Genomic DNA, 25,154 nt, shown 5'->3' on the forward strand with positions numbered 1-25,154 from the left:
ACAATGATCTGGAAACATAAAGCTTATCGAGTGCGTTCGTGGTTTCCATATGATTTTCACCTCATGGACACTTCACCCCAAAGCCCTGATATAAATTCCATCGAAAATTTATTAGAATATCTTAAAGAAAAAATCCGGGAACATGCCATTTCCTGGAAAGATGAACTGAAAAGAGATTGTTGCAGAAATAAGAAAATATTGAACTTAATTTTTGTGAAAAATTTGTGCAATCGATGCCTAAATGTCTTACAATGATTATGAAAAACAAGAACTTTCATACAAAATAATAATTCATTTGAAGTATTAACTGACTTTCAAAATCTTCTTATCCGTCCGAGTTTGGCGTGTGCATTATTTTTTTTTGTCTTGTTTTGTTTTTTGCTCTAATTTCTGTTTAAAACGAATTAATATATAATTTTTATTTGTTTTTATAATTGCAATAAATATAATATTGAAAAATCATTTATCTATGTTTATCATTTTTAGTTCACAAATTTTGACTGTATTAGATCTTTTTTTTGCTATCCCAATTCGGCTTGGAGTGGCTGTATTAACAAATCTATATTTTTCTTGAATGTGTTTACTGACAAGATTTGTTTTATGATCTAAAACGATCAGTTTCCTTTCTTTGTTTTCTTCCATGTATCTATTCATCCTTAATTTAGCGAGTTTTATTAATGTTAATTTTTTAAGGCGATATTACGCACATATGTAGAGACAAAGGGACTTCTGCTTATATTCAAATTTGCTCAGTGTTCCAAGTATTACAGCATTTTGCGCACTCTCAATACTTGTGTTCTTTTATATATATTTCCTCCATTTGTATTCGTATGTCTTGTCTCTTTTTGCCTTTAATTCTTAATGTTTTTTTTTTTTTTTTTTTTTTTTTGCTATCGTGTATTTTTAAAAATATTTTTGCTCTTAATTGAATATTGTCTTGTAAACACACACACACACACACACACACACACAAAAATTTTTTAACCCCTTTATCACATTTAAAAACAATTTATATTATAATCTAATTTCCTGCCCAAACAAAATTGCTAGAATTAAAGATGTTAAGGAAAGCAATTGTAAGAAAACAAAAGCTTAACAATATTCTTAGACCTGCTAACGATGCAAGCTACACTTGTTGCTAATGCTGCTTGTTACACATGCATCTCTTAAATGCATGTAAGTTACAGTCACAGAGAAATTAGACAATTGTAAGAGAAGAATGAATCTCTAGAGACATTCTAAGATTTAAAAAAAGCATTTCATCATTTAAGTTTCGCGTTTATATATGGAATGAATACGTTATGCTTGACTTTTCCCGAGTTACGAAATTAAAAGGATTCTTTGAGGTTGCAGCTAACAATGAGAAAAATTGTACGAATTCTTTGGGAATTGTGTTGGAAAGATTGCCAAGATATAATTAGATTCTTTAATATGAGGCGTCTCTTGTGAATAAGTTAAGCAACAATTTTAATTGCATTCTTTTGTTAGCTTTGGGGGTTGGACTTCAAAATGAATAATCAAGTATCTTTTGAGTCCACAAAATATTTTAAGGAAGAATTGAAGAAAAACAATTTTATAATAAAAAAAAGTTTTTACTTTTATTATTGCACTAAAAGATAAATATTTTATATTTTCTAACTTTTAATTTGTTATAAATGTTAAAGAATTTGTTATAAATGTTACCGAAATCATGGGAAATTAAGGTGGAAATCCTTTAAATTTTCGAGATCCAATTTTTCAATAATTAATACACGTAGATAAACAAATTTATTTACTCCTAAAAAAATCTAAGATGGTTTTGAATTCTTAGATTTTGTTTTTTGGGAAATCTTTTAAATATTTATTAGAAGAGCATATTGTTACGAATCTGTAATGCTGCTTCCCAGCATAGTTGGTTCCACCACCGGAAAGAATGTTTTACAGTCATCTGTATTGGACGGAGTCCGTGTGTTGCGTCGGAGGTCCCGAAGCTTGGCGACCATTTGGCGACTTTGGCGCCAAAATAGATTATACCCGAAACATCGAGAATTTTCCCGATCCGTCCAGTAGGAACCGAGATACGCCTCGAGCGTTCCTGATTGGTTGAGAGGCTTCTAGCCCCGTTCCCTGAGACCTATAAAAGGAGGCTGCCGCGGCTGCCAGGGTCGTCGTAGTCAGAATCGACGATAAAGAACTGGCCTTCCAGAGATAAGCGGAGCAGCGACGGAGTGAAGCTAGTACTGAACTAAGCTGTGTGCTACTGTCTGCATGATCTGACGAATCTGTTGTATGCTGCTGTTTATGCTGTTTTGTATGCTGCTGTGTATGCTGTTGTATGCTGCACGTCTCGGCTGAAGATAATCGTCTTCTTTGCTGTATATAGTTGTCTTTGTGCTCTCCTGTGTGTCTTCGTGTAAATAAACGTCGTTGTTTTTATTTTCTACTGCCGCCTGCTGATTGAGCATTCTTCACACCATATAACCCCCACTATCCAAACGAACCCCGGAAATTTCGTAACAATATTTTAAACATTCTTTAATTTTAGATAGTACCGAAGGAATATAGCCTAGTTATTTAGTATGAATGATATATTTGACCTCTCGGATATTGTTCTTTCTATATCTATCAGACGACATATTTCAATTCGAACTCTCAATGTGGGAATCCTGGAATAAATTGCATCTAAACATAAGACACTGTTATTTTTTCGATCACGTGAAATATCACCAGGGCTTTATCTGAGAATTTATTTTCTTCCTCGCACAAGTTCCATCTCCTAGCTTTTCTGAATTTACTTTTCCTTGAGAATGTCTTTTACTATTTGCTGACGCCTTCTAAGATATAAATAACAATAGATAACTTTTAAAATGCAGATCGAATGCGTGGGTATTGCAGTATTATTTCAAGAAAGTTCGGAAAATGTACTTCAGTGGAAACTCCTCGATGAGTTTGCAGAAAGGCCTGATATGATTTGATTTATGTGTCTCGCCCACACCAAGTTCAAAATGTTGAATGTAAATATTTGAACATATCGAATTTGAAAATTTATATATTTCTCCTTTGATCTTTATTTAAGGTCAGACAAGTGATTGAAACTTGCAAATGCACTTAAAACAGTTTGCAAAAATTATAAAGAATTTATGGCCAATGCCTTGAATGAAAACAGTTATAATTATTTAAAATTAACTATTTCTCTACTAATAATAAAATCTTGTGTTTGTGTGTATTGCTGCTCTACAGACCAACAAGTATCAAATTTGACACTTTATACTTTAGAGGATGGAAATGTGCATTTAAGAGTGATTTTTTTTCCCAAAATTTTAATTAAATAAAAAATAAACAGAATTTTGGGGGATTTTCCGCACTAATTTCCGAAAATATTATGGCGGAAAACCTTTCAAATTACGGTGTAAAATAAGTTTTGTAAATGATAAAAAAATAAATTTTACGCCATTTCGAATTTTTAAAAAAATTGTCTTTTTAGTGATACGATTTAATAATTATGTTTGATAAATTTTGGTAATTTTTAAGAAATAATTAAAAAAAAATCTAATTTTTAATAATAGATTGCATTATTGAACTGAAGCTCAAACCCTTTTCATTGTTTATCTGATAGTTAGATTTTCTGCCATTGTTGAAAGTTAAAGCAGAGTTTTAATTATATCTGTGTAATTTAAGATACGGATGAAAAAGCGAAGCCACTATATCGTTGATTTTTTAAAATTAAAAGGAAAGAAAGGAAAAGGAAATTTTAAAGGGATATTCTATCATGTTGTTTAATACATTTTTCTTGTGTACTAGCCGCCTTTGGCGAACAGCCGGTTGAGCAGTATTAAGGCCCTCTAAAATGTTCAATTAATATTTTATGTAACTTGTTTTCATAATAGGTTTCTCTGCAAAATATTTTTAAGCTTCAAATTTTGATAGTCGTATAATTCACTTATACTATTACGTAGGCTTTAATCGTTTCTGTTCATTGTACTATGGATCCCCCTCCAATTTTCTTTCAGCGCCTATAAAATTCAACTTTAAATTCAAGTGGAAATGATGAAATTGCAATTAATATAAAGACATTTTTGTATTGAAACTGAGAGTGTAATTTAAAGAAATATATCTAAGAACCGAAAGCAAAGTCATTCGGTATTGAAGTCTTATGTGCTTTTCAGAATATTTTTCATAATTTATAATATCTCAGGGAATTAATTATTCAACAAAAATTTCACGGGTTCATGGTAAAATTCAATTTTTAATTTTATTTTCAAAAGGATTTAAATGATGTCAATAATATATATATATTTTCGGTTTATAAACATACATAATTATGAAGTTTAAATTTTACAGTCCTATGGTCCTAAGGAATCGTATTCTGCAAAATATTCTTGACGCTTCAACTTTTAAATAAATAAATAAACGTTCCTATTTTCTGCGTTCAAATCTGACCAATTTATTAAATTTTGAATATTACAATTTGAAAACCATCAACCATTTAATCTAGTCTAATCATTCTTGAGAAACTCTGGGTGATGCTTGACTTATTTGAGACCGTCGATGAAGTAATCTAAAATCGCCAGTTTTCATAGAATCGTGATATTTAAATTTTCATAAATGGGTCAGCTTTAGTGATGGATTTAGTTGACTGGATTACAACTCTTTTTATTTAGGGTATTAGCGTCTCAAGAATATTTTGTTAAATATGATTCAAAGGGCAGAAGATATATGTAAAAATTTAAAATTTCTAATTTATCAGAACATATATTATCTCAAATTACATAAAAATATAATTACTTACTTCATTTAGGCCATTTTGTTAGCAGATGTATACCCCATATTAGTTGTTGGACCCTGATTAGAGCGGATATCCTAAGCTATTACACTATGTATGCCTTAATTAAAACTGAATTAATAATATAGCTGTTTTAAATCATCATTGAAAACTTTCTCTCGTAAATCTTCTTTTGAAGAGCGCCAGCACATACATACACACATGTATCTAATAATAACCTTTGAAGAAACTCCGTGCACGGATTGGTGTATTTTCTTCAAAATGGTGGATGGATATGTTTAAAATCGTTCATTTTTTTTAGAAAAGATATTCAATTTTTCATAAATCAGTCAGCTTTAATGATTGATTTAGTTGACTGGAGTGCAATTCTTTTTTTTTTTTTTTTTTTTAACATATTAGTGTTTCAAAAATATATTGTTAAATTTTTGTGGAAGGTGAATCTATGTAAAAATTTTAAAATTCGTAATTCATCAGAGCATTTATTGACCCGAATATAATTATTTATTTCATTTAGAGCATCTTGTTATCAGAAGTATGTCTATTATTAAAGGTTTACCAAGTAATATTGGACCCTGATTAGAGTGAATATCCTATATGTATTAAATCCATATTTACTACAAATCAAACTCATTTATTGAATTAATAATATAGATACTGTAAAAACTCAGAGAAATTTATCTTGCATTTATGTTTTAGAAAATATAATATTTCATTTCATACAGACAAATGCTGAAAGTTACATATTTCTAGTTTTAATTTCCAAAAATAGTTGATTTATTTTTTTAAATTGGAGCTTTTGTGATGGCAACACGTTGATAAAACGTTGATAATGCGAGTTCGCAAATTGTACAGACTATGGCAAAGGATACCGACGTGCTCTGATTGGTTTAAGCCTTGGCATCTTTTTGGCAATGTTTTGCACTCATAATAGTCTAGTTTTCGCTTATTTGGCTCAAACCTTGTACCTTTCATTAGTTTTATGGAAGATACGAGTATATATCAACACGATCTAATTTTTATTAATATAATTGTTTTCTCTAAATATTACTAGTAATACTACTAATACTAATTAATAATAATAATAAATATTACTAATAATACTAGTAATACAAGTAACTAATGTTGTTTATGTACAGAAGTATAAAAACTATATGAAAGTAATTACTCAACATATGATGCAGCAATGAAATAATTCTTATTTGTCTATGATTTTCGTGCCTTTATTAGATAGTTTATGCAGTCATTGAAACTTGTTGCTGAACGTTTGTTTCTTTCCCGTCAACTACATATGGGGAGATGATTACTTAATGAACAAAACGTATAAATATGTAAGATTTAACGGAATATGTGATTTCGTAGCTATTTTTTTTAATTATATCCAAATAATATTAAGAAGAAACACACGCAAAAAATATTTTTAATAAACTGTAATTTTTATATTTCCTGAATTTATGTTTCAAAATTTGATCTTTTCTGCTGTATATGTGTTCCAGATTAATATTACATGTAAACCGTGACAAATAGTGGTGGTGGTGGGGGGGAGAATTCACAAATTTTATTTATTTTTATAAAAATATATTTCGGTATGGCATCATTTTGGCAAAAACCAATCAGACCACGTCGGTAGTCTGTACAATTTGCGAACTCGCATTGATAATAGCTAATTTTTTTTCCATGAACGCGAAACGTGCTCATGTAGGTTAAATTTTTATTTTGCGTCAAATAAATTGTTGAAAAATATGGTTAAAATTTTTTTAAAAAATCATTAAAAATAGAAATATAAGTTACCATTGGTATCATTAGAAAGCTGATTTTTTAAGTCTTTAACTTGGTGTAAAAATCATGTTTGTGCAATAATATTTTTGGAAGTTAATCGGAAAAACGCCGAAATTTCACTTAATTTTTAATTAATTAAAATAAAAAAAACGCTCCGAGGTGTACATCCTCGACCCTCAAGGTATATACGTGCCAAATTTGGTATCTGTATTACGAACGGTGTGGCCTATAGAGCGCCAACACACACACACACACACACACACACACACACACACACACACACACACACACACACACACACACACACACACACACACACACACACACACACACACACACACACACAGACACACATCGAGCTTTATTATAAGTATAGATATAGATTAAAATGTTAATGCGATTCAAACAGAACAAAATATTGATGAAAGAGGCAATATGATTTATTTCATTAAACGATTTCATTTGCTTTTATCGTGTGACTTGATCCCATTCAACCAATTAATATAAAAATGACATTTGAAAATAGATATTAAAAATAAAATCCTGTATCACGTAAATTTAGGTATTTGAAAAAACATATTTTGACTATGTGAAATCCTTATAAGCCATTTTACTCTCGAATGATAATTCTATATGATGATACATTTATTTAAAGCATTTTTTAAAGCGGCGTATTTTCATGAATGTGCTTCAAAGGCAAGATCTTTTTTTTGATTATTTTCTTGTTTTTAGCCTTTTATTGACAATTCATTTTTATAAATATTATTGTATCTCGAAATCCAGTTTTCGTAGAGTTATTAACAGATAGTGTCATCAGCATAGATTTTAAATATGATTTAATTAATCGATAAATTGATAATTTATTTCTAAAAATTAAATTAATTTACTCAACTAATAAAATTAATTAAATGATAATTAATACCTGAATATTATAATAGGGTATTATCATGAGTAGCACTGAAATGTACAAAAGTTCAAGACCTTAGCGCATCTGAGAGGGCATAAAAAATTGATAACAAAATTAGTAAAACATGAAACAAATAAGTTCAAATGGAAATATATAAAAACATAAAATATGTAGCAATTTAACATTAAAAAATAGGACAATTAAAAATGCATCATATTATGCAAAACTACAATGCTATTAAAGCATTCTGTAATTAATGAATATATTTATTATTCATGTAATTTCCAATATACTCTAAAAATTTTAGGAAATTAAATAGTAATTTATGATAGAAGAGAGAGTGTTCTTTTGAAAGAATAATTTAATTTTAAGCAAAAAAATTACAGGATCTAGATGAGCAACTAAATATCTGTAAGAAAATAAAAGAGAATCTCGTTCAATATTTAAAATCATTCAGCGAATTTACACAAAGAGAGAAAAAAAAAGCATTACTAACTTAAAATTCAAGCATTCTTTTCTTATTTCTTCTTTTAAACTGGAGAAATGTAGAAAACTAAATTTAATTCTAAGCGAAAGCAGATGTTTCAAAAGCTTCAAATGATTTTGTAAAGCGAATTTGATTGGTTCTGCTTGTACCGGTCCGTAATGGATATTTCCTGCTTGAAAGAAAATATGTTCCCAGATGCATTTCCAAATACTGGTTATTTTTCTCTTTGAAATAAGGACAAAGTCTTATGTGATTACGTTTTATAAAAAATTTTCAGAGAGATTTTATTTATTGAATTACAAGAAGCAAATGGATTTATTCCACTTTTAAAAATATTTCGTACTGTATTACCATAGTCAAATGACAAGAATAATACTTTATAATTTTAACATGTAACAAAATTTTTAAAAAGACCAAAAGGTTTTTTGTTATTTTATTTATTAAATTACATAATGCAAATGGAATTTTTTTCCTGAATATTTCCATTCCTTCAGATGTCTTCTACTGTCAGATAATGAAAACGATATTTTATTTATTATTTAACAAAATTTCTTAAAAGAAAATCTCTCTATTAAATATATTCTAAATATAGATTTCTTGGAAGGAGGATTCTGTTTCGCTTCCATATCTCCGGCTTTTAAAATGTCACTAACAAGTTTTGAAGGCATTTCATTTAAGCTGAGGACGCTTAATCCGATAACTTAACGTCACGTTGCCAAGGTAATTAAGTCGTTAGACAGGAAGAAAATGTCAAAAATATTTTCCTGCGTCATGTATGCTGTTCTCATGTTCCTTGTGGGTAGGTGAAACTCAGGACAACAGAAAATAATTTCGAAATTTTTAATTATATCGGTGTTATTCCTTGATTTGCCATTACATTAAAGTATATGCATTTTTAAATGATCAGTTCCTTTCAGATAGATTCTTTCAATTTCTTTATCTAGATAATTTCAGCTTTTCTTTTTAATTCTATGCAATTTTTATTTGGAATTCAAATAAAATAAGTTTTTAGATTATAATTTATTCATTATCCGTAACCAATACCATTGTTGAAAATTATATTCAGAAGAAATTTCTCAATTTGGATTAGAATTATTACCTACACGTCATCTATATTGTTATGGGAAAATATCTTTGTAATGATTGGCCATTTATTTCCATTTTTGATAAAGTTATCTTACTTTTGATATATAGTTTTATAGCATTGACTAAAAAATGTGGTTATATGAAATATAATACTTATCTCTTAAAAGTTTTCTATAATATTCTCCAATTACATTGCGCTTATATAGTGAAGTTGTGTTATAAAAATACTCACAAAAATAATATAAAATGCCGGCCTTACACTCGGTCAGTAGACAACACATGCATAGAAGGGCTGAAAAATGCTGTCCGGTCCATGATAAGTACTTGTCGCGACGGGACAACATGCCGCTGTAGTACATTTTGTTCTTACTGCGCATATGTTTGTAAAATTTGGCGGTTTTTTTGTTTTTTTTTGCGTGAAAAAATTGATCTCTTATCATTGATTAATTCCGACATTTTTTGCTCTTTGTTCTTTCTAATACGAGGCTGTGTTTTTTTATTTACCATTTTTTTTTGGAGGCCGCGGTGGCTTGGTGGTAAGGTCTCGACTTGTGAGCCGTAGGGTTTCAGGTTCGAGACCCGAATCCACCGGAGAATGTTATGGGATCTGTTGCATGTTAAATCCGTCATGCCAAACGTCCTCCTGCTGGTGTGGTGTGGAGAGGGGGATGCCAGCTCAGGTGTCGTCCTCATCATCTGACCGCGGTTCAAAATTACTAGGTCCGTCCTAAAATAGCCCTAGTGTTGTTTTTCAACGGGTCGTTAATATAACTAAACTAAACTAAACTTGCCCTTTTTTTCTATAATTTTTCAAATTTAGGTATGTTGACCTATTTTTTATTTTTATTAATTTTACCATGGTTTTTTTTGTGTAAATATCCATTATTTTAATGCGATTTGCAGTGAAAAAGGAAGTTTGAGAGACGCCAAAACGGCAATTTATAATCAAGCATGGAATGCTTGAATCTATCTTATGATATTGTGGCAAACATAAATTTGTCCCTTTCTACGCATGCTAGCTGTCTTATAACTGGCCGAGTGTAAACCCGGCATTAAAATAACAAAACCAATATTCCTAAAAATTACATTTCATTTCTTATTTCTTTAACACAACTATGTGATTTACGAGGAATTTCTTTTACATTGGGTTTTAAAAAGATATAACATGTCTTTGGCTTTTATTATTGGCTGATAAATGAACGAATCACATTACCTTTCACAACCAGGAATTTATGACAGCCAATAAATGTTTTCGATGGAATTCCTCTTCCTACGATTTCTTAAGAGAAAATATGTCGCAAGAATTTTTTTGGTTTAATATTTATATCGTAGATTGCTTTTTTATCGTGTAATATTGTTCTTTTACCGTATTTGTCAGCAACTGAGATGCATTTATTTATAATGTAAGGTTGAGATTTCAGTCGTCTGGAGGAAGGTAATGAAGAAAAGAAAACGATTCCGTATTTCAATCTTTTCATTATAGCGAATGTAATAAGAGGTCATATAAAAAGAAGTTAAAAACAATCTAATTGAAGATTTGCAGACAGCATTTCTAGTTTTTTTTTTTAATGGAAGGAAATTATTGATGATGGTTGCGTGATTTTGATGTCTGTGATGTTCTTAAATTCTCTTGAGATAAATTGAAGAAAACTCATTTCGCGAGTTTGGTATCAGTGTTTTCTTTTTAGATTCTGGTATTTTCCGATTCTACTTGGAGATCAATTACAGTTGATGTGGCAGTTTGATAAAGTAGTTAAACTAAATTCTTTTTCTTTTAACTAATAATTACTAACCAGCGATAGTGTTGTTTCCTCCTAATTCGTTATGCTAACGAATTATATGACCCTCTAGCATCGCCAGGAATATTGGATGTATTTATTTTCTATTAAATCTTTTATACACAACTTCAATTTTATAATTTTCTGAAGACAAATGTTTTAAGCATAAAATCGTGACAGAAAGTAAAGCCGTGTTTTTCAATAGTCTTATATTTGTTCTATTAATTTTGCACATAAACCACTTCAAAGGAATCAAGCTTCGTGACATCACAGAGTTATTAAAAACATAAATTTTCGGCTTATCTATTTTCTACCTTTAACTATACTGCAATTATACTTTATACTACACTTATACTTGTTTTTATACTTATATACTATACTTTTATATACTTATATTGTTTGCCAACGGATTCTAAAATCCTCCACCCTTTTGCGCATGCTTTAAGATGGGTTTAATTCGACAAAATAGGAAAGGAATGTTTATATTTAGCTATACGGTTAATTCCGGTATGTGTAATCCTCGCGCTGGTGTGGTGTGGCGTGGAGAGGGGGGGGGGTTGCCAGCTCAGGTGTCGTCCTCGTCATCTGACCGCGGTTCAAAATGACGAGGTCCGTCCCAAAATAGTCCTAGTGTTGCTTCACAACGGGACGTTAATATAACTAAACTAAACTAAACTAAACTAACCGGTATGTGTGCATCCTTCCGCGCCTCACCTCTTTGTGAAATACAATCGTCGAAAAGTGGTCTTTTCAGGATACGGAAATGAACAGTATACTATATTTTTATACTATACCTTTTTTCGCTCACCGTCTTTGACGACCAGCTGGTCCCCGAGAATATTAGTTGGGTTTTTTCAGTTAAATTATACGTAATTGGAGTTCATGAGACCCAGAACGAATTATTTTTTATATATCAAATTGTAAACAAATCTAAACCGTCTTATTTTATTATCATTATATTTGAACTATTTATTGTGAGTATCGACTTGTCTAATAAAGTAGAATTTCATGATATTATAGTGTTATTAAAAATTTCTGTGTTTAAGGGATTTTTTTTATTAAAATGCATGTTGTCTTTGGGGCAATTAATTTTTATTTCCTCAGTAAATTTGCAGATTATCAGCAGAATATTTCTTTTAACTTTTAGCAATAAAAGGAAGTCATGTGTTTCCCTTACAGTGCAAACAATTTGAATTTCATTTCAACAACAATAAATTTGTAAAAAAGTTTTTAAAGAAAATCTTTATAAATACAAAAAAATTATATGACAGATAAATTAATACAACTTCAAAGATCATTTTTAAAACGATGTAAAAGCTATTTTTGTGCAATAAAGTTATCAGGAGTTACTGATGGAAAATGCTAAAATTTCACTTACTTTTTGTTTGATTATTATACCAATTAATATTTCCAAAGTACAGCCGCAATGTACGTGTTTTCATTCTCCAAAATTTCTGTTCCAAATGTGGCACCCCACCCCCTAGAAGATTTCTTGTCGTTGCAAAATTACACAACAGATGTTTATGTATGTAATAATAATAACAACAACAACGATATTTTGTATATTCAGAGGGAACAGATACAAGGCGAAATTATTAGGGCACAAGCTCTACTAAATATTGTGGAAATATTCTTTTGATAAATTACAAAAGGAGGATTGAAATTTTTATTTTTAGTTGTTCTCGCCAGAATTGCACAGGTTTTGTATTATCAAAGAATGGTAATGTGTTTGGTACAAACCACAACATCTGCTTATTTATTATCTAAAATTAATTTTGGGTACAGGAGGTTCAATGTCTTTAATTCATGTTTTCTCTTCAGAGATATCTTATTACAATTTTTCATGATCTGGAGATTAATATACAAAGAAAAATGATTTATTTACTCCATAAATGTTCTGTTTCCAATTTATATTGTTACGAATCTGTAATGTTGCTTTTCAGTACGGTTAGTTCCATCGTAGGAAAGATCGTTTTACGATCATCTCTACTGATGCTGATCGGATGCCAGATCAATTTTTTTTTTTTTTTTTTTTTTTTTCCCCCTTTTTTTTTTTACAACTAGAATCTTCAGGAATTTGGCGATAGATTCATTAGGGCATGATTTAAGGTGATCCTTCGAGATACTTCTCTGCCATATCTCGGGATATATAAAAGGCCGTGAGACCCAGCTGGAGGCAGTTAGTTAATAACTTTAGTTCACTCTAGTTAATAACTTTCTTTCTGAATGCTTCGAGCTGCTTGTTTTCTACTGTTTTCTAGAAGTGCTGCTGTTTATTTCTTGTGCACGTTTGGCTGTGTTTGGTGTATATTCAGGCCTCCGTGGTAATAAACGACATTTGTTATTGAGGGCTGTTGACTGGACGTCTCCATACACCCACTATAAGCGAACCCATTGACTTTACGGTTGCCAGCTCAGGTGTCGTCCTCGTCATCTGACCGCGGTTCAAAATGACGAGGTCCGTCCCAAAATAGTCCTAGTGTTGCTTCAAATGGGACGTTAATATAACCAAACCAAACCAAACCGTAACAATACTGAATGGTAGCTAATTTTGGTGTTCTTCGTGTGTGTGTGTGTTGACTTCTACAAATGGAAGAAAAATAATTTATCAACGTAGAGTATCGAATTTTCATTAATAGATAATATTTCTATATTTGACGGCTGTATTAACCAATAATTCATGAGCAGTCCTGCCTTACTTCTATGTTCCGACATAACCTTTTGAATTAGACAAAACATCATGAATATATAAAAATTAGGCCAGAGTCTTAAAAAAACATTCATTGGCAATCAACTGATGATACCATTTCTGACTAGCAATGTATCTAATAATAAAGATGAATGTATGTATGGGTGTTGGTGTTATACAGGCCAGACCGGTTGACCTGCAACTACCAAATTTGGCACAAATGAACCTTGGGGAGCGAGAATGTGCAACTAGGAGTGTTTTTTTTGAAATTTTATTAGAATTTTAATTAATTAAAAGATTAGATAGGTTTTGATGTTTTTTCGCGATAGCTTCCGAGAATATTCTCGCACAAAAATAGTTTTTACACAGTTTAAAAGTACAAAAATTCTCTTTTAAATGATATCAGTTTAGTTGTTATGATTTTCTTTAATCTAGACTTAATTAGCTTTTAAATGTATTTGTAAGTATATTAAAAATATATCAGTTGTTATTAATCAAACTAAAATGAATCACCGTTTTAATCATTTCATCAAATATTTGATCGCTTATTTTCTTACATTGTTGAAAGTTAAACAAGATTCTGTTTAATGTATATGTAGCTTACAGGACGAATAAAAGAAATGAAGTTGCAATACCAATACCGCTAATTTAGAAGATAGACGAATGGGGCATAATACCAGTAGGATGTCATAGAACTGGTCTACATTAGAAACATTTATCTACACAATGAAGAGAAAGTGTGTGAGACTATCAAAATAACATAATTTTATTATCAGTCAGTTTGACCGTATCATTAATTTTTATCTATATAACTTAACAGAGATTAAATATAACCAAAATCTCCGGTTAACAATATACTACCAATTGTCCTATAATGTACTTGAAAGCTGTATTTAATCTTTCGGATAAGATAATATAAATCAAAATGTAACAGTATTTAAAGTTAAAAATACTAAAAACAAGAATAAAAATTTGGGCATCTGATAATTTGTATACAATAAATAGTATTGCAATTATAGCTCAAAATACAAGTTTCCGCAAGAAGTTTTTTTTTTTTTTTTTTTTTTTTTCGTTTTAAACCCAAAATGTTCATGTATTAGTTCAAAATTCGAAGTAGATATAAAATTTTTATGTATTTGTATCGTTTCGTGTTTTGGATACTGAGTTTACCTGAGTTCATTAATTGAAAGATATGATCCAAAATTTGATACTGTATTTGCATTCCAGATGATAAAAATAAATGACCAATTTCAACTATCTTGTATATTGTGTTTTTAAGTAATTGCATTCACAGTTTAGAAAGACACATTTTCAAGAATGGATATTTCTGATTCATGGAAATCTAGAATGTATAGATTCATCAAAATCTCTGGAACAAATATTATTATAGTTGTAGTGATTTTTCATTCGATACTTAATCTACAAGAAAAAAAATTTCCTTTCCATATCTCCCGATAGAATTAGAAATCGCCATAGATGTAAAAATCCTATATCTATTACTGGTTATTCTCCGTTATTTAAAAAAAAGCTTTATTTTATCTCCTAACTATGTATTAATTTATCTTTATATTCTTATTGTTATGGAAAAAATGCCGTTGAACTCGAATGGGCTCGCTGTAGTGGTGTATGACGGTGCTACAGTCAACAAGCCTAAAAAATAGCTACGCTTATTAACACAAGGGCACGAATACTCACCAAACAACAAGGCGACCACGCACAGTCAAGACGCACACAAGCAATAAACAGCAGCACTTCTATCAAAAAGCAGAACAATAATGATAAGCTGCTCGAAGTGCTCAAGAGGGCTTGTTCAACTATTGGCCTTTTATCGTCCCCGAGACAGGGCACAGAAGGTTCACGAAAGGTCACCTTAAATCGCGTCCTATTGGTCCTATCGCCAAAATTCCTGACGATTCTAGCATCATCCATTTTGTCACCAATTCGAAGCCAAGTCGCCAAATGCTCGCCAAGGTCGAGGCTCATTGATCCGGTATTCGTACAGTAACCGATAGAACTATCTGTCATACTGTTTTCCTTACGATGGAACTATTCATACAGAGAAGCAACATTATAAATTCGTAACAATTATTATCTTTTCTTTTTTATCATATTCTATACGTATATAAAAAAAAAGAAGAAAAGATCATCTTTAATTTTGTATAGACAGTTCAGTTCCTGGAGGATATTATAAAATGATTCTTATAAATATATAACGTTACATGAAAAAAAAAAGACAATCTTTACAATATGCTATTATGCAGAAAAGCTAATTTTTACGTTGTATTTTATTTTGAACTTCAGAGAAGACAATAATTAAATGACATAAATTACAAAAGATTAAATAGTTGCTTATTTTAACGACCAATGATAAAAGCAAAAAAATCTGTAATCTTTTCTTAAAATCGTTATTAAGGGAACTCGTCGTGATAAAAGTAAAAGTTACGAGTTAAAAGTAAAAAATAGAATACAGCTTTATTGAAAATGTAATTTTCGAAAATATATTTTTAAAGTATATTAGCTTCGTTATTTATATTTGCTACCTTCACTAAATATTTTTATGAAATAACTACATTTCAATGTAATTATATATCTTGAGCCTCCAAATATTTCATTTAAATAGCTCCTGAAGAACGCTTAAGTTCATAAATGTTCTTAATCAGGTAATAAATTTGATTTTCTACAGGTTTCAGAGAAAAAGAGTAATTAATTAAAAAAGATTTAAAAAGAAACAAAATTGAAATAATTACATCAGCAATGGGGTATTCCTTCAGAAAATATTTGTATCTCTACGTATCGAATAAATTTTATTAAGTATCTTATTAATATTTTAAGAAATTTAAACTGAGACTTTTAAAGCTTTAAGTATAAGCTCTCAGATAATTGTTATGGGAACACATTATTCAGGAAAACCATGCCAACCGTGACCGTAATTAACCCCTTAAATATTTTGCTTTTTTATTATTTGATTAGATGACATTTTCCATTACGGAAAAATTTGTTGTCTTATTTATTCATTTAAGAATCCATAGAGTTGTTTGTGCTCTATGTATAAAATTTGTATCCAATTATAGTCTCTTTGAATGATTTAATTTAAGCTTCATTTTGAAAAGCGATAATTCGATGTCTGTTGGTTCACAGAAATTCAAAGATTAATCTGAAATATTGCTTCCACAGCTGAAAAAGAGATCATTAAATGAAGACTAAAAGCTGTAAACTAAGCAAGTGTCTATAAATTTTTAAATACTGCTTTTCATGTTTAAGAATTCGGTGAGAATTTAATTATCTGATAAGTGTAAAAAATTCCGGCTGCTCTAAAATGCAGTATAACTTCATTCAAATCCTGGACAAGAATCATTTTTACAAGAATCGTAAAAATTGTACTCCATTTTATTTATAATTTCCTTCTTTGTAGCAAACGATCTTATTTCATTGCCTTTTTTGTATAAACATTCAAAGTCAATAAATGTTGCCGACGTTCTAATAATAGAATAGACAGAAAACAGAAATTTCTTTAAAAGTAGATTAACTTCCTAGATAAAATATTTGAAAATAATACATGTATATTGTGATAAGTATTATATTCAATTTCATAAAACAATCAGTAAAAACTTCAGTGTCAAATTAGTAACATACAGAAATGCTACTTTGAATTACTACTTTAAAGTGAATATAGTATTGCTTTAAAATAATCTTTCTCCTTTTCTATTTTTACAGTGCAATATTCGAATTTCATACATATAAGTAATTCGTGGATAAATTTAAAAATTTCTAATTGTTGATATCTTTCAGATGATGACGAATATAGAAACTGATGGCTAAACGAATGACATCTAATTCTAAATGAAGGGAGTGTAATTTTAAATGAATGGCGTGTTTCACTGTAGTTCAAATAAGGTCGTAAACAAATCTCTAGTGTAAACATTCCCATGGTTAGTGTTAATTTTTTACGATTTTCCACTTTTCACTTCAACCACTTTTAATTATCACTTACGGAACTCTGATTCATAGAAAAAAAATATTGATAATTTATCTTGGAATTAATTAATATATTGGAAGTTCACTCGCATTCTGTGTTCTCCAAGGAAAAATACAGATTCAAATTTAATTGCTCGAGTTCTTTTTGTTTTTGTCTGAATTTTTTACACTTTTAATTATCACTTACGGAACTCTGCTTTGTAGTAGACAATTTATTGGTAATTTAGCTTGGAATCAATTAATATATTGGGAGTTCACTAAAATTCACTTGCATTCTATTTTCCCCAGTAGTTCGAAATTAAACTGCTCGAGATTTTTTAATTTTTTTCTGAAGTTCTGATTACACTCACGATAAACATGACAATCACAGTCCACAATACACAGAAAAACATTTTTGACATATTCTTCACTATTTAATAACTTTTGATAAGTGACGGATTATGAAACCCCCGATTTGAATTTGAAATATTTCTAAAATTTGTTATTGAAATTTTAGTGGATTAAGATTCGGAGACGAATAAAAAGCTAGAATGTATAGTAGCTAGTCAAGAATAAATTCTGCTGAGTGCTTAGTAATGTCTGAAATTTTAATTAAATATTTGGTTAATATTTTAAAATGTATTTTTTGATCTATAGAAGGCGATTAATATTTCCTTGAATGTTCTTTATGTGACTGCTTGCATTATTTACAGAAAAAAAAAGAATTAAGGGCCGGTTTTCTAAGCACCGAAGAGATACTCTTCGACGGTATTTGTGGAATCAAAACTCTCTCTGATATCTTCTGTCAAATTAGAAAAAAAAGACCTAAGAAATTGCACATTATTATGCAATAATATAATTTTGGATGGATACGCATTGGGTTATAGTTTTTGTTACTATATTGTAAATATTCAATGTTTAAGATAATTTAATAACACAAATTTGAATAAATACTTATTGAGTTTATAAAGTTCGCACCTTCTTGCGAATATTTGGTGACAAAAACACCCTTGAACCCACTATCAAAGCCATTAGATATTATTATTTGTCTCTGTAACATCTGTTTATTAACTTATATCAGCACATCATCAGATATATATTTTTTAGTTTGATTACTTTTTGCTTACCTTTATTTCTTATTTGAAATGTATGGGGGATCTCCTGAAATATTAAAATCGGCACAGATACCGTAAATGATGTATAGACATATAAAAAATATCCACTCGTAATGGGTTCCAATAGCTAATATCTAAACTGTTTGAGATAGTTATATAGGGGCCGTGGTGGCCTGGTGGTAAGGTCTCGGCTTGTGAGCAGCAGGGTTTCAGGTTCGAGACCCGATTCCACCGAAGAACCGCCGTGTAAGGGGGTCTATTGCACGCTAAATCCGTCATGCCAAACGTTCTCCCACTGGTGTGGTGTGGAGAGGGGAGTGCCAGCTCAGGTGTCGTCCTCGTCATCTGACCGCGATTCAAAATGACGAGGTCCGTCCCAAAATAGCCCTAGTGTTGCTTTACAACGGGGCGTTATTATAACTAAACTAAAAACTTGAGATAGTTATATTTCCAGTTGTATGAATGCTATAAATGATGTTATAAATTATCCTATGAGCTGTGTAACAATAAATGTAAAACTGAAAAATTTATGAAGTTGAAATTTTTTGCACAGTTTGTTGGTCTTATTAATCAGATTTAGTTAATGATTTTGGAATTCAAGCATTTTAAATAGAAAAATTCCAATAGTTATTGTATGAAAAATATTTATCTAAATATGACTAATAAAATTTTAAAATTGTATAAAATAATTAGATTTCAGCACTGCCTTTATTGGCTCAAATAATATAAAATATAATTTGTTTGAGCATTTTTTATGCTTTTTTATTTAGGACATTTTTTCTAATTGGAGATACATTTCTATTTATTTCTTACTCCTTAAATTACCTAATGAGTCATAATTAAAGAAGACATCTTTGGAATAGAAAATCAGGAAATAAATTTGGAAATCAGCTTTTTGAAAGTCGATGCCATTTTTATTAAAGAAATTTCATAATTTAATTTAAAAAGTAATAAACTCTTAATGGTTTTTTTGGTCAGTTTCCTATGCAATCACGAATGATATAATGCTTCTTTTGTCGAGAAAAATAATCGATCTCAAATACAAGTCAGATTTCTTTCCGCGGAAGAATATTCGTCATCAGAAGTAAAAGCAGAACCAATCAATTCACTATACAAAAATCGTCTGAAACTTTTAGAGCATCTATTTCTGCATGAAGCGAATTTAAGTTTTATGCTTTTCTCTAGTTTAAAAAAATATAAAAAAGTTTAGAGAACATAAATTTTACAGAAGCAATACATTTTCCTTTTCCCTTTTCCTGTATTTTACTTTGTATAACCTCTGGATAATTTATAATATGGTTCCGGACTCTTTATTGTATAACAAAAACTCAGCCGCTGTTCTATATCATGTTTTTAGATTCACGCACGTAATCTCTGTTTAAGCTCAATTCTGACATTTTTTTAAAAACACTTTATTTCCAAATAAAATATTTGATGTTTTTCCACCATGTAGCAATAGATTTAATTTGGAATTAGAAAATATTTGTAGAATAGGAAGATAATAAAAAAATAGTAACTTCTTATTTAACAACTAGGTTTAATACTTTCTCTTCTAAAATCCTTTTTTTTTTTTTTGCTTTTCTTAGTTTTATTTCTATTTGGAGAATAAATTGTTTTTCTTAGTTAACTAGAAGAGGTGCCTGTCTAGACGGGCTATTATACTGGTAACAATATCTGGGTTATGATTGTCACATTTTAACTAACTAATTTTTAACTTTTATGAATCAATAGACTTCAGCTTATTAACTTTTGTTGCAATCCAATATAAAAAAATATAAATAAAACGTGAAGTTGGCTTTTTTCCATTGAAACGTACAATTCTCTCTCTAGTTAGCCTTTGGTTCTTTTCTTGTGGGTTTATTTACTTGCTTTTGCTTGTGAGATTTTGTATATGCACAATGCTTATAAACACTTAAATTAAAATTAAGCATTGAAATCAGATTAAAACAAATAGTGATCTACTAATAGAAAAAAAATGCAATGCTAAATACGAAATAATGTCGAAAGAAAATATGAGCAATAATATCCAAGTGAAAATTTTATGAATCGTCAGATTTCAGCGCATTAACTTTCGCTACAATCCAGCATGAAAAATAGAAATAAAATATATAATTAGAAATTTCATAACTAATTTTTATTTCTTGGCTTTCTTCTGGTTCGTGCAATTTTCTCGCTAATTAACCTTTGTTTCTTTCCTTGAGAGATTCTGCATATACAAATGCCCATGAACTTTTAAATTAAAATTAAGCATTAAAATCCCATTGAAACAAATAGTGATCTACAAACAGAAAAAAAATGCTGTGCCAAATATAAAATAAAAACTTGTTGAAAAAAACTACTAGAAATAATATCCAACTATTTCGTGAAGTGATGCAATCATGATAAATTGTGACATCAGACTCTAATATGATAACAATCTTATCGATTAGAAATTTCCCCATTTGTCTTTTATCAAGTCCTTACTTTATTTAATAAAGCTGCCATAAATACTTCCGAATTGTGTTCGGTATTAAATGCCAACTAACACAATAAAATTTGCAGACCTCAGCTCAATCATATTTGCTACAATTCAGCATTAAAAAATCTAACTAAAACGTGATGTTTACGATCCAATAACTAATTATTATTCATTATTGACTAACATAAAAATACACGTGTAAGTTTCGCTAGACTCCAAAACAGTTCAACAAATATTGGTGGACAATTATACATATTGGTTCGACATCTCATTTAACCATTTCTAGGGCAGAGGAAGTATGCTTCCCACCAAATTTTTCAATCTTTGTATGAAATGATGTAGGTTGGCATCAGTTCTGACACATTTTTTTAGTAAGCCAGAAACTTAGATGCTTCAGTTCTTTATCTAAGACAAAATGATGCGTCTTGATTTGTTACTTAATTATTAATGAACCAAATTAATTAATGAATCAAATTAAATGATCTAATAAGCTAAATGAATCCCTTTTCTTATTCTAATTTCAAGCCTAAAATATTTTAACATAATATGACTAGAAAAAAATGGCCCTTTAAAGGGTTAAACGCTTATTTCAACACTAATTAGGGTACCTAAGCTTTCCATTTTCTTAAATCAAAATTTATTATAATATTTCAAAATAATCTTTACAGATACAGATATTAAATAGAATATTTTCCACATATTAATCTAAATTTTATTTATTTCTTGCCATTAATTCTTTTACTATTTTTGACTTCTTTAATGAATAAAATTTTCTAAAAAATAATCAAATTATAACCAAAGACTTAAACAGAAATTCATAATTTTTTTTTTAACTCAAAGAAGTTGTCATATTTTTAAATCCTCGCATTTATTTAATTTTTTTTCTCTATATAAAATTCAAGATGCATAAATAAAATGTATCCCACTAGCTTGCAAAATCATCACGAATCTATCTCCATAAAGTTAGAAAAACATTTTCGAATGTGACATTTTTCAGACATTTCTCGAAATAATGCTGTCAATACCGGCACATTTCATCTACATCTTAAAAGACATATTCTGTTATTTATAACCCGTAGGACATAAACAAAAAGAGGCAGACGTTTCCTAAGAAAATGTAGATTCAGAAAAGCTCAAATATGTGACTTGTGAGGAAAATAGAGTAAATATTCAGAGAAGGCCTCTTTGAAATAAAGGTGATAAATAAAGCGATCAAATAAATAACAGTGTTGTATGTTTGGATACAGTTCCTCGGATTGTTCCTCCATAAATTGTTCTATATTTAGATACAATCCTTCCCTGGGACTTATTGAGATGTTATATTAAAAAGTATCATCGATTTAGAATATTGAATGAAAATATCAGACGTACCAGATATGGTAAAGACATTAAGTACCATAATAACCATCATACACTCATCTCTACTAATAATAAAGGTCAATATTGTTACAAAAATTTTTTCTACAAATACCGCCAATCAATCGTAATAATGCAGCGCATTTAATCGCTGGTTCAACAGTTTGCTTGCTGTCTAATCCTCCAGTTCTGTTACTTGTCGGCGACTCCGACTACTCGCACACACGACTTCTCTGCAGCTTCAGAGTTCCTGTCTTTTATAGTTCCGGGAGGCGGGGCTAGAATCTTCTAGACCAATTAGGGCGTATCTGAGTGTATCTTAGATCCTACTGGATGGATAGTGAAACTTCTCGAACTTTCCAGTATGCTCTATTTTGTCGCTAAAGTTGCCAAATTCATCGCCAAGCCGCCAAATGCTCTGAGGTCATTGACGCGGCACCCGCTCAGCATGCACAGGACAGATCGTACAACGGTCTTTCTTACGATGACACTATTCGTGACGGGTAGCAAAATTACATATTTGTAACAATATGTATGTGTTGATGCTTGCAGCTTAAACTGTCTGCCTTATATCTACGAAATTTGCCACATATATATTTTGGAGGGGGAAAATATGTATTTCCAGGCGATTTTATTTGAATTTTTAATTAAAGTTTTAATTAATTTAAAATTAAGCGAAATTTAGGCGTTTTTTCGAGATAACTTCCGAAAATATATTGTAGAAAAATAGTTTTTACTGCCTGCTAAAATTAAAGATTATCTTTTTAATGTTACCCATATTTTGTCATATCATTTCTTTCTCTTTGTAATTATTTTAATGGTATTTTACAACAATATATTTCATTGTTGAAGTGAAACTCAAACTGTTCGCATTTCTTCTTGGATTTTTTTCTATCGTTATAACTAATATATGAAGATTCGGCTTATTTTTTCTATGTTGAGTAAGCTCCAACATAAGACATGCTTTTAAAATATATTTTGATATTTTGTTGTATTTAAAGTTCAGAATTAAGCAATGGTGGAAAAATTTTCAAAGTACCAATCATTTAAAAATATTTCTGTTTTTCCTTGTGATGTAATGTAAAAAGAAGTAGACAGAGAGTTAAGGAAATGCAAAGCACAATGAACAAGAAAGAAGCAAAGCTTTCGAAATAATGTAAGTTATATATATCAATTTTTGAAGGTTAAAAATGAATTTGCTGTAGAAACAATTCAAATTTTTAGCAACCATTTAATCCAGGTGAACCAAATGGTGACATAAGGCGGCTAGTTCAAAATATTTAAAGAAACTATTTTTTTAATAAATTTTATAAGGGAATTATTTTTAAAAAATAGCTTTATACATTCAAAAACATTTTGCTTGAAATTGATTGAAGTAATGATGACAGATTTTATATCTCTTCACAATAACTATTGATTTATATTAATTTTTTTAGTAAAATCGTTCAATTGTTCTAATTTTGTAATCTTATTTTCGATTTTCACTCTATACATCTCCTTCAATACTAGGAATGCTATAATCCCATCTTACAATATTTCCTTGTTCACTAAAACACATAAATAAAGTGATGTGTAATTGGTAAAATGATTTACATACTGCTTTGCCATACATGGAGATCAAATTTTGTTAATAATTAGAGGAAGCTGGATTTTCGAAGTCAAAATTTCATTATCTGTACGTCATTGGAAATCCAACTTCCATCGACTATACATCATTGCAAGTTCAACTTCCATCGTCTGTACAACATTGGAAGTCCATCTTCCATCGTCTGTACAGCATTGAAAGTTCAACTTCCATCGTCTGTACAGCATTGAAAGTTCAACTTCCATCGTCTGTACAGCATTGAAAGTTAAACTTCCATCGTCTGTACAGCATTGAAAGTTCAACTTCCATCGTCTGTACAGCATTGGAAGTCCAACTTCCATCGTCTGTACAGCATTGAAAGTCCAACTTCCATCGTCTGTACAGCATTGAAAGTCCAACTTCCATCGTCTGTACAGCATTGAAAGTTCAACTTCCATCGTCTGTACAGCATTGAAAGTTCAACTTCCATCGTCTGTACAGCATTGAAAGTTCAACTTCCATCGTCTGTACAGCATTGAAAGTTCAACTTCCATCGTCTGTACAGCATTGAAAGTTCAACTTCCATCGTCTGTACAGCATTGAAAGTTCAACTTCCATCGTCTGTACAGCATTGAAAGTTCAACTTCCATCGTCTGTACAGCATTGAAAGTTCAACTTCCATCGTCTGTACAGCATTGAAAGTTCAACTTCCATCGTCTGTACAGCATTGAAAGTTCAACTTCCATCGTCTGTACAGCATTGAAAGTTCAACTTCCATCGTCTGTACAGCATTGAAAGTTCAACTTCCATCGTCTGTACAGCATTGAAAGTTCAACTTCCATCGTCTGTACAGCATTGAAAGTTCAACTTCCATCGTCTGTACAACATTGGAAGTCCAACTTCCATCGTCTGTACAACATTGGAAGTCCAACTTCCAACATATGTACATTACTAGAATTTCAATTTTCAATGTCTGTTTAATCTAGAACATTGAATGAAGTTGCATCATTCAGCCAGAAGAACTAGACTACTTCCAATGTCCATATATTTTATTCTAGAGAAACACGACCCTTCTTTTCAAAGAAAATGTGTTTTGAAAGAAAAAAAATCGTTCTAATAACGTATGTCTGTCCTCTCAATTGCCGTTAAAGGCACCAAACAACCATAGAAAGAAAAATATCGTTGATTCAAGAAGTCAAAAATTTATACTTCAAGATGCGAC

This window comes from Argiope bruennichi, chromosome 6 (genome assembly GCF_947563725.1).
Source record: "Argiope bruennichi chromosome 6, qqArgBrue1.1, whole genome shotgun sequence".
NCBI lineage: Eukaryota > Metazoa > Arthropoda > Arachnida > Araneae > Araneidae > Argiope > Argiope bruennichi.